Source organism: Ascaphus truei, chromosome 17 (assembly GCF_040206685.1).
Source record: "Ascaphus truei isolate aAscTru1 chromosome 17, aAscTru1.hap1, whole genome shotgun sequence".
Lineage (NCBI taxonomy): Eukaryota > Metazoa > Chordata > Amphibia > Anura > Ascaphidae > Ascaphus > Ascaphus truei.
The window spans coordinates 15,951,525-15,964,239 of record NC_134499.1 but is presented as its reverse complement, the minus strand read 5'-3'; positions in this window follow the sequence as shown (position 1 = coordinate 15,964,239).

Below are 12,715 nucleotides of genomic sequence, written 5' to 3'. Positions count from 1 at the left end.
TAAACAAGTACATATATACACAAGCAAATGGCTGCTGCGCCAAAAAGGAGGTGATGATAGTCTGTCTTCATATAGACTGAGCCACACACTTTATCTCAATCTTCACAATATCAAAATCAAACACAGCATGTATCAAAATCAAATACAGCACAAATCATAAAAAGACACCACATAGCAAAATAAAACACACCACTTAGCCAATTAAATAGATAACAAATGGCAATAAAACAGTTGAATGGCACAGTGGGTACATGATGCCCATATAATCTGTGCATCATTTAACACTATGCCAGTCAATGGTGAAACTAAAATAAACAATCACAAACAAGATCCAATGCCACCCAAACAATCAGAAAATAAAAACAAATCAAGAAGTAAAAAGAACTAAATTACTGTACCACCAATCAATTAATCCAATCCAAAACAAATACCACAATTAACAATTAAAACACCAAAACCAAACAATTAATAAATAAATGAAAGCTCAAAGTAAACATCGTTCGACAAAATCTAACTACCAAAAAGAAGCCACTATTAAAAAGCAAGAATCCTCCCTGAAATAAACTATTTAAAACACCACTTAAAATGACATCTTACTAAATAAAAATACAAATTAAATTGCCAAAACATTTCTAAACAAAGAAGCAAAATACATTTAAAATACATCAAAACAGGCATTTGCAAAAACAACCATTGGTCGTACCCTGTATGTATGTATATCCATAGAGACATACATAAATACAGTGGCAATGAATGGGCATCCCAAAAAAATTCAATCACAATAAAAATAAAAACCTGTAAAAGAAAAATAACATGCATTCTATTTTTTTACTTACCTTTAGATGTCTTCACCCACCAAATCCGGGGGACAATATTGCCCCCTTATCAGAGGGCTTGATTACAATAGATGTAATAGCTTTTAATTCATTAATAGCTGTCCATTCTGACCTAGAGATATTACTAGGTCCTATTTTATCAGATGGTTTAGCAATAGCATTAGTTACCATATGGGAGAACACCTCAACCTGAGAACATGCTTGAATGGGGGGACAGAAAGAAGAACGAGGCCTAATATGGGCTTCAGGTTCAAGCTCATCAATCACTGTATTATCTTGCTCCTGTTCTTGAGAGCTAGGTATAGATAATGACATAGATTCTGTAACGTCGGTATCCATAATTCCCCCATCGGAGGCTGTTTTCAGATAATGTTTATGAAGTAGAAGTTTTCTACAGAAAAGCTGAATGTCTTTGATCCATTCAAAAGTATCACAATGATGTGTCGGCGCAAATGATAACCCGCGCTGTTACACTGTAACGCAATAGCTCACCACAAACGTGGCGCGATCGCGTCCTTCTTTGTCTTTCCTCTGTTTACACACACTAAATTTAGAATGACGCCAATTTTAAACTTTTCCAAGTTTGTAATCCGATAAGTCACATTCAAACATGTTCCGTTTCATAGATTTAATTTCTGTCTCATATTTATCAAGCTCTGCTTCTATCTTATCAAAACCACTCTTATCCATACAAGTAGCTTCCATGTCTTTTTGTAAGGTCTCAATAAGTAATGTAGTTTCAACCAGTGTTGCCTCATCATTAGCAATCAAAGTATTGATTAGCTCAAATGAACACATATTAAGAGCATTTTCCCAGCGTTCCTTAAGACCAGGATCAGAGAAAGTAAAGATGGAAAGGTCTGTAAGTCCTCTGGGAATCATCTTGTGTTCTAAATAACTACAGAGGGCTGTTTTATTCCACCAAATACGGAGCATTTTGCTCATCAGTGTTGTTAGTTCTTTCACCTGATCCTGATCTGGGACAACGCTGGGATGTTGTGTGAAGTCTACAATTTCATTATTAATTGCAAAAATTGTTGCAGCATTTGCAAGGTGCTTGGACTCATTGCTAGCAAAATCCATTTTAATATAAAAGTAATCTTGTAGCTTTCTATGCTGTGTCTGTTACATATTAATTTCATCATTCATTGCTTGGTGATACGACTTTGCTATGTAAGTGTGTTATAAGTTAGTATCAAGTTGTAATCGTTTACTCTTAAGTTGCAGGTTTTTTTGCAGCCTCTTTCAGTGTTTGAATGATGTGTGTATTCACAAGCTGTATACTGATTGGAACTGCTGTCATGGGCAATTTTGGCACGAAAATGTGAGGGCTTTAAAAAGTGCTCACTGGCTCCACTCAGATCACACTCCCGGATGAAGCCTTCCGACGAAACGGCTGTCGGAACATTTATACCGTGATCCGCATCTCCAGTAGCCTGCTGCTATTCCATTTTGGATACCTGCCTTGCTGTTTGCTGTGTGTGCTTACTGCTGGGGGAACCGGGAATCTGTCTTGTTACATCCACATACCGGACTCTCCCTCATGTGCTACTAACAGCTGCAGCAAGCGTTGAGCTTATAGGGTGAGGTCCCAGTCAGCACTGTGGCATGCGAGCCCGGCGGGGGGGCGGCACGTGCACAGCGCTGCACTGCGGTCTGGGGGGGAGAGGGAGTGTTAGAAATGGGAGGGGGCGTGGCAGTGGGATCGCAGGGGCGTGGCCTTGACCTCACGCGGCTGATTCGTCCTCATTGGCTGAACCTCCATCTCAAACTCTGATCTATAGTAGCTTCATTCATATTCATTCATACACATTCATAGTGTAGTTTTTTTCCGATGGGAGGCAATCGAGATGAGTTGTCCTCTGATTGTCCCCTTATGGGCTTCCCATAGGGCTGCCTGAGACGAAACGGAGCCTGTATTTATTCGAAAATATTCCTTAAGGGATTTTTTGAGCTCCAATACTGTCCTGGAGTGGTTCAGTAAGGAATCGTTAAGTCTCCAGCAATATGAGATCGTTTTCACAAATGGAATGGATAGGGTCACGGTGATAGGAGCGTGATCTGACCACGTGATTGGCCGATATCTGAGTCTGTGGTGGCTTCTAGAATGTTCTTGGTAGCAAGGAAGTAGTCTATACGGGAATATGTCTGGTGAGGAGCCGAGTAAAAGGTGTAATCCCTTTGCCCCTGATGTTGTGTTCTCCAAATGTCCAGAAGAGAAAAGTCTCCATAATGTCTTTAAAATTTTCCCCAGTCTTTGTGACTGGGTGGAGTGTTGTCGTCCTGGAAGGCTCGATTTATCCTCCTTGGGATTGAGAGCCATATTTAGATCGCCTGCAATAAGTAGCGAAGATAGGTATTGTGGGTCAATTTCATCCAGAACTTTTTTTAAGAATTCTGTCTGGTTCTCGTTTGGGGCATATAGGTTAATAAGGGCGATTGCCGAGCCTGAAAGTGAGCCGTAGACCACAATAAATCTTCCCTCTGGATCTGCCTGGATTTTGGTTAGATTAAATGGGGTGCCCTGACGAATCAGAATGGCAACCCCTCTGCGTTTGCTACTGTATGAAGAGAAATAGCTCAACGGGTACGCATGCTGGAATGATTTGGGCGGCTCTTGAGACGTGAAGTGTGTCTCCTGGAGGAAAACAACATCACCCCCCAACCTCTTAATCTCCTGTAGGGCCAGGCGGCGCTTTCTAGTATTGTGTAGGCCCTTGACATTTAGGGAAACAAACTTTAATGCTTTTTGATGGGACATTCAATCTATTATTAACGTTCGCTACGTGTAGTCTTTGAACTAAAGTTAAAGCTGGACAGCCAAATGGACCGGGGGGTTAGGGTGGGTGGGGGACCGCTGGGATAGGATCAGCGGGTAGAAGAAGGAAGGAAGGTAGACTGTATTGGGGTCTAGAAGGTTTGAAACCAGTTCGCATACATATCTTGCATATTATTCTTTTCAGACAATATACCGCCTGTCAGGCAAACAGTGTGTATACATTAACAGACAGGTTAGGAATATACAATATTGAGAGAAAACTGTAATCTCCTGGGCTCCTGTGGAGCGGAGAAGTTCGAGGGTGTCTCGACATGGGAGTGTTCCTTGGGGGGGAAAGAAGGGAGAGGGGGGTGTGTGAAAGACAGAAGGTGGAGGGGATCATCATCCTGAGAGGATGCAGTAACATACCGTCCCGCCCCCCTTTTGCCCACCTTGGACAGTGTCACTGCAGAGGCATTTTCTTTTGCGGGGGGGAGGTTGGCAACCAGAGGGATGGGGGGGAGGTGGAGGCATTGGGGGTAGTAGGGGGGGGATCTGGAGTGGGGTCTAGGAGGGGCAAGAATCATTTTAGTTGGAGGCATCAGGTTACCTACAGTGTGTGTATAATGTCTTCACTTAGTCGGTAGAAGTTCAGAGAGTTTTGAGGCTTCCATCCGGCCAACTGCCCCCTGCAGTTATCCTGGTGAACGACCCTCTTTGCTCTGTGTAGTTGGGGTCAGCTTTTATAGGGGAGAGGGGGTAGGTTCTTGGTGGGGGTGAAAGGGGGGGATGGAGGGGAGGAGGCAGGGAGTGATAAAGGGAGTAGGGGAGGAAGGGGGGAGGGGGGGCGGGGGAGGAAGGGGGGGCGGGGGAGAGGAGAGGGGGGGAGCGGGGGGAGGTGAGGGGGGGAAGGGGAGAGGGGGGAAGGGGAGGGAGGAGGAAGGGGAGGGAGGAGGAGGAAGGGCGAGGAGGGGGGAGGGAGTTCGGGGTGGGGAGGGAGGGAGTTCGGGGTGGGGGGGAGGGAGTTTGGGTTGGGGGGGAGGGAGATCGGGGTGGGGGGGGAGGGTAGGGGACTCGTCTAGCTAAACTTGCTATTGGGGCTGCGAGGGGAAACTTTTCCGAGTTTGGAGCATTGGGGTGTAACAGTTTTACCAACCCTGTCTTTCGGCAATCGTCTGCTGAGTGTCTGACAAGGCTTGTGCTGACAGGGTTCTCGAGGGGGGGTAGGGGGAAGGGGCCCGGGTATCGTGAGCAGGAGTGGGCAAGCTGGCAAAGCCCCCTCGGTCGAGGGGGGAGAGTGCTGGAGAAACCGGAACCGGGGACAAGGAGGGGGTGGAGAAGGGACCTTCAGGGGGTGGCCGTTGGGAAAAACCTGGTGATCCTCGCGGGCTACTGTCGCCATGTTCTGGTGATGCTGCCGTCGCAGGCGGAAACCTGTCGCGCCTCCTGATGACGTCAGCCGGGGCTCGTCTGGGGCGGCGGGGAGCGTCTTGATGGTGTAAGTCCTCCCTAGGTGCCATTTTGTGGAGGTAGCCGATCAGCCGCGGGACGGAGAAGATCCACGTGGAGAGGTATGGACTCACCCGCCGCCATCTTGAAGTGTCCTGGGGGATTCTCTGAGCTAGAGGCGGCGTTCGACTGGGCGGGAACCGTGATCAGCTGTGGGGCACCGGAGTCAGCTATTCGGTGTCCAGCTGCCGCTTTGGGTTCGGCGAGGTGGCTGGGGTTGGCAGTGGACCTGTGTCTGGATGCGGTCTCCGACGAGCCCTGGATCGAGGTGCGGCCACGTGGGAAGGTAAGGATGCTCCCGGCGCCATTTTGAGGGGTATTTTTTAATTTTTATTTATTTTGTATTTTATTTTATTTTGCGAGTTAGGTGGTGTTGTTCTCCCGGATGTGAGCCGTGGCTTGTTCTGAGCGGCCCTTTATTTTTCTCGGGACTGCCTTTGACCCGCGATCCTCTCCGATGCTCTCATAGGGATGTCATCCTTCTCTCGAGGCCGGTCATCAGGTGAGTGCTCAGACTGGAAGGGCTCAATTGGGAGGCCCAGGACTTTAGCAAGATGCTCCATGTCCTCGGGGTGCCTTAGTGTTAGATATTTGCCCTTGTGGGAGACCACCATTTTGAAGGGGAATCCCCACTTGTACGTTATCCCTTTTTCACGGAGGAGCAGTGTTAAGGGGCGAAGGGCCTTGCGGCGGTCCACAGTCCGCTTAGACAGGTCATTATAGACCTGCAGTGGAAACGGTGGGTTGGTCAGCGCACGGGTTTTTTGCTCACAAGATGAAAAGAGAGGATAAAGAACACGTGATTAGTGTTTAATTAGCCAAACAGTACATTAAGCAGTAATAGAGGGTTGTCTACTACAGTTTTTAATAATAAAATGCTTGAATAAAAACCTTGAATGAAAACTTTTCATATGTTTAAAAATGGTGTTTTGTGATTAATTAAAATAATCTAAGGTGGGGGTAGTGGGATAAAAAAGGGGGGGTAAGAGCGGGTGATTGAAGTGCTTTAATATAGCCTGCTGTCTGATAGGGGTAGTAGTGCTGATTAGCAGAATATGGGGGGCAGTCTTATTTTATCAAAATGCTGCCAGAAGCAATGATTCGCTTCCTCCCCCTCTCAATGGAGGCAGTATGCAAGTGACTTATCTCCCGGGTGCCCAATTCAGAAGAAAAAAAAGGGCCGAACACGGTGAATAAGTAAAATAAAGTTTATTAAGTGCAAAAAAAACGGCAAACAAGAATAACACTCACGATACAGCTTGGGCAACAGCACAGCTTCAGCCCGATCGTCCGTTCACGCTCCTCCGACCGGTGTGCTTCCCGTGATCGCGTCCGATGGCGGGACCGGAAGGGGAGGGCTTACCGGATGTCAGCAGGCTGGCTGGGTCCTTCAGGCAATGGGCTTCGGCAGGGAACTACGCGTTTCGCAGTGATGCTTTGTCAGGTTCCTGACGGTTGGATGAGCGTGAACGGACGATCGGGCTGAAGCTGGGCTGTTGCCCAAGCTGTATCGTGAGTGTTATTCTTGTTTGCCGTTTTTTTGCACTTAATAAACTCTATTTTACTTATTCACCGTGTTCGGCCCTTTTTTCTTCTGAATTGGGCACCCGGGAGATAAGTCACTTGCATACTGCCTCCATTGAGAGGGGGAGGAAGCGAATCATTGCTTCTGGCAGCATTTTGATAAAATAAGACTGCCCCCCATATTCTGCTAATCAGCACTACTACCCCTATCAGACAGCAGGCTATATTAAAGCACTTCAATCACCCGCTCTTACCCCCCCTTTTTTATCCCACTACCCCCACCTTAGATTATTTTAATTAATCACAAAACACCATTTTTAAACATATGAAAAGTTTTCATTCAAGGTTTTTATTCAAGCATTTTATTATTAAAAACTGTAGTAGACAACCCTCTATTACTGCTTAATGTACTGTTTGGCTAATTAAACACTAATCACGTGTTCTTTATCCTCTCTTTTCATCTTGTGAGCAAAAAACCCGTGCGCTGACCAACCCACCGTTTCCACTGCAATTCTAAGAAGATTTCGGGCTTTATCTTCTCTACAGGTCCAGCTGCAGAAAACAACAAAGGGCAAGTATACACTACCCTTTATTTGGTTACACATCACAAAACAGGCTGCATCACAAGCCTAAAAAGCAAGGGAGCGCCCCAGCCTCTATTCTTTTTGTCATTATAGACCTGCAGCTGCTCGCCTCGGAACGCGATCGTGTTCCTCCCCCTGCTTGCTGCGATTAGCCTTTCCTTGGTTGAATAGCTGTGTAGGCGCACGATCGCGTCCCACCGGCGGTTAGGGTCTTCAGCGCACGGGCCCAGGGCTCTATGCGCCCTGTCTATCTCCAAGTCCCGTGGTTCGAGTTCAGGGCATAGGAGGAGGAAGAAATCCGCCAGGTAGTCCCGTAGGTGCGCGGGTAGCTCAGCCTCAGGGATGCCGCGGATGCGCAGGTTCTGGCGGCGATCCCTATTCTCCTGGTCTTCCAGGCCATCCTTTAAGGTGTTTATTTCGTGGCCCAAGCGTCTGATTTCGTCGTCTGCCTCCGATTGGTGGTGCAGGGCCTCGTCTAGCCTGGTTTCCAGCGTGGTGGTACGCTCCTGCAGGCCGTGGATGTCTTGCCTGATTTCGGCCACCAACCTCCATCTCAAACTCTGATCTATAGTAGCTTCGTTAGGAGATTAGCGGTTGGTGTTTTAATGTTTTATTTTTTCTGTGTTGCTAATAAAATCCATTTTATTATTTTATTATTTCCACTACATTTGAGTGCTTTTATTAGACCCTTTCTTTTTTCCGTTGTTCTCTCTCTCTCTCCCTCTCTCCCTCTCCCAGTGGTAAAGAGGCAAAAGCATTCAGTAATTCAAAAAAGAATAATATTAGTATAAAGAAATACTTTCACATATAATCGATTATATGTGCAAGTATTTCTTTATACTAATATATATATATATTTTGAATTGCTGAGTGCTGTTTCCTCTTTACCACCTCACCACTGGTACTGTATGATATATATGTACATAAATATCCAATAAAGAATATCACTTGTGAGCACATTCACATGTCTTAGACAGGTCTGCAACCCTGCCTTTACACCATTGTCACCTAGCATACAGTGCTTCCACTGCAGCAAGGGATTCTGATAAATGACATGCAAATGAGCACACAATGGGGGCTATGCACTAAGCTCCGATACGTCACTTTTAGGCCTGGGACATAGTAAGCGCTTAGGTGCTGCTGCTCGCTCTTGCTTGCTGCCGCTCGCTCTACCAGGAGCTTTTTGCTGTCCTGGCAGAGGAGACAGCAAGCGCGCTTGGGAGGCGAGTATCACTGTGTGTGTGTCATTTGATAGCTGTCAGTGTGTGTGTGTGTGTGTCACTTTGAAGTGGTCTGTGTGTTTGTGTGTCACTGGGGAACCTGTCCGTGTGTGTATATGTGTGTGTGTGTGTGTGTGTGTATATCTTATATAATATTTTAAAAATTAAAAAAAAAGACATGTTGTGAGAATAAATTATTTATTAACATTGTGCAACTTTGATAAATATATTCACACACATACAACACACACACACACACACACACACACACACACACACACACACACACACACACACACACACACACACACACACACACACACACACACACACACACACACATTCATAGACACACATACACAAATACACAGACACACATATACACATACACAAATACACAGATACATAGACACACACAGACACACACAGACATACACACAGACACACACATACAAATATTTCTGGTCACAGAAAAGGGGGGGGGAGGTTGGTGCTATGCTGTACGTACATACACTCCTTCTGGTCCCCACCTGACCCTGCCCGGTGTCTCCGGTTCCCCTCCTCACCCCCCCCCATCTCCAGTTCCCCTCCTCAAACCTCCCCGTCTCCGGTTCCCCTCCTCACCCTGTCTCCGGTTCCCCTCCTCAAACCTCCACCCCTCTCTCTCCCTTCTCCCCCCCTCTCTCTCCCTTCTCCCCCCTGTCTCTCCTGTCTGCCTCCTCTCTCTCCCCCCACCCCTTCTTCCCCCACCACACCACTCCGATTGCCCCCCCACAACCAGCCCGTTTTTCACACCCACCCCCCTGCACCTGCACCATCCCCAGCCCATTTTTCACACCCACCCCCTGCACCAGCACCAGCCCGTTTTTCACACCCACCCCCCTGCACCAGCACCATCACCAGCCCATTTTTCACACCCAACCCTCTGCACCAGCACCAGCCCCAGCCCGTTTTTCACACCCACCCCCCTGCACATAATGTCGGACCGGCTGCAGCCCCATTGGATGGGAGAGGTTATGTGATCACTCCTCCGAGAGAGCCCGGGGGTCACGCGGGTGTCCCCGGCTGACCCCGCGGGTGTCCAGGGGTCCCTGGCTCACCAAGCAGGGGTCCCCGCGGGAGTCCGGGGGTCCCCGCGGCCGTCCCGGGGTCCCCGCGGGAGTCCCGTGGTACCCGCGGGCCTGCGGTACCAATGTTGCACCAACAAAAATAATAAACAATAATTAAAACTAAACACACCCCCCTAACACATACTAAACAGTAATGGGCAAAATTACTTTTATCCATATATGGATAATAATGCATTTGCCCATTATAAATACATATAACATTCAATAAATAAATTAAAAACATATTACACTTACCTTTTACAGGCACCCACGATGAAGGCCGTCTTCATCCTCATCTTCATCCTGCCCATGCCCCTCCGGTGCTGCAAAACATGCACAACGATCACAATAGCCAATGTAATGTCCCCTAACCCCTTAATCACCATAGCGGTTATTAACTGCTACAGTCATTAAGGGGTTAACCCACCCTCACCCACCACTCGGGAGGCCTTAATACACTCCCACACTAACCCCCCACCCTGTGTGGCCTAACCACCCTCACCCACTACCCACAAGGAAGGCCTACCCACATACCCTTGGGGCCAATACCCTCCCCCCCCCCCAACACAGTACAATAATGTGCAAAATAACTATTATCCAGATATGGATAATATATTATTTGCCCATTATAAAACACATAAAACATGCATAAATCAAAACATGAATTTTTTATCTTAAAATCACCACATTGCATGTTAAAATAAATCCAGCATCCATTGTAAATATAAGCCAACAAATCAGCAGCTCAACAAATGTATATGAAATGTCACACAATTGCATTGTGTGTACATGATGCAATTAATCTGTGCATCATGTAACACTATGCAAAATATATGTAACAATAAAATACACTATGAACAATGTCCCCTAACCACCAAAGCCATCATGAAAATCAAATAGCAACATCAATACAATTAGCATCAATCAATTAATCCATTTCCTAAACCAATTAAAATACAATACAAATCAATTATCCAATTCTCTATTCAATTACTAAAGCCAAACCATTGCCAAAAAAATTCTAATTTAAAGTAACCACCAACATTCTAATCTAACTACAAGAAACAAGCCATTATCTAAATAGAAATTACCTTCTTCACAACAATGACAAAATAAAGCTGCTAAATACATTAGCCACACATGAAAAGAACATACTGCTGCGGCCAAGTTTATTCGAGCATTTGGCCGTTCTTGGCCGCAGCAGTAGCCTGGCACGCGCCCGAGGGTGACGGGCGCGCGCCGAAGCAGCGGAAGAGCGCCCTCCGATCGGGGCGCTCTCCCTACCGCTGCCGGGTCCGCCGGGTCCCCCGGAACCCCCTGCCGCCGTCCCCCACATCACGGGACACCAGGGCTCCCTCGGGGAGCCCTGGACGCGCGTGCAGGGGGCGCAGGCTCCCGAAGACGCGTGACCGCGCGTCTATGACGCGCGGCACGCCGAGGGGCGGCCACTAGCAAGCCGGGAAATCTCCCGGCTTGCGGATCTGGCCGCACTGCAATTAAGTGTGTCGGCAGTGTAAACATTAGCAAAACAATCAATTATTATCCCAGTATGTCCATCCATACAGATAGATAAACATAACATACAGGGGCAATAATAGAGCATCAAATTCAAAGCATTTACATACAAAAATCACATACAATACACCCATTCAGTGTCTGTGAATGTATTATATAGATAGATACATTCACAGGCATTAAATGGGACTGAAAAAATAAAATACATGAATCAAAAATCAGAAAAACCTGTAAAAGTAAAAATAATAAACTTTTCTTTTGTTTACTCACCATTAGATGTCCACTCACCGCAATCCAAGCGACCCGGAAGCACAGGAACCAATCCACAGGTACTGCACCGACACACTTTATTCGAGCAAATACCCGGTATGTACCTGGCAGATACCTGGAATGCGCCGCTCCTCACCTCTGACAAGCCCCGTTGCATTTGCCTTCCCAGCCTTGGTTCATGCCTGGCTGATGGGCGGCTGATCTGTTAAATGATAATGATTAGGATTTAATAGGCTGCAATGTTTCGTGTGTCTACCAGATGGCATAAATTCATGAATTGTAATGCAGAATATATATATGTACTGTGCAGTATTGCAGCCAGCGGGAATAAAATGCTTCAATCCCTGCCTGGAAAATAACTCAATGCACTCGGGCAGAAAACAGTCACAAACCTCAATACACCCGGGTATACCCGAATTCGTGGACTAGCCGAGTTCGAATAAAGTGTGTCGCCAGTGTAAGCCATAAAATAAAAAACCATAACAAATCCAATGTCTGTGTCTTCATTCTTCTTTGGGGTCTTCTTCCATCTTTTGGGGTCTTCTCCGGCTTCTTCCATCTTCTTACGCCACGCCCTTCTTCTCTTCTTAGGAGGGGAGATGTCCCCTCCTCGGCGACTAGCTTCAAAATGAGGCGATATAGGCTTTTATAGGCCTATGACGTCACATTTTGGTCAAATGTTACACACGGTCCTGATTGGGCCATGAAAAACATGTGATTTGGCCGACAAAAAAAAAGATTATGACGTCATCTTAAAGGCCATGAAAGCACAGCCAATCAGAATGGCTTTGCTTCAATTGCCTTTAAGATGACGTCATTAAAAGAAACATGGCCGGCCTCACATGGTACTGTAGCCAATCAGAGCATGGGAAATACATTCCAAATCTGATTGGCTCTAGTATCATATTTGCCTCTGGTAAAAGCAATGAATAATATGCATAACCAGTTTTACTTTTAATGTGTTAGAATGTTTATTCTAATTTTATCGAGTGCCCACTAGGTGTCAGTATATCAGACCGGAGGATACAATCTTACCATAGCAACCTCTCCGGCTTGGCTTCACCTTTGCGTCCTGACCAATTAAGGTTACTATGGAGACCACAGGATATAAAAACGGAACACCCAGAGAGGCACGCCCACCCCCGATGAAGTTCCTGAAGGGAATGAAACGCGTGTCGGGTGATGATGACATCACTGTCATCTGTTTTGTAGCGTGACTGCAACAAAGGTTGCAAGTCAGTTTGCCACGCGATACTCTGTATCTTCTAGCTAGCTAAAAAAGATGTGGATCGTCAAGGAGTCCACTAGCAGCTAGGATTTTGCATATACTGTACATGCACTTTAGATGACAATACTAAGGGGTGTTTAGAGAAGGATTAAAGGGAGCGGC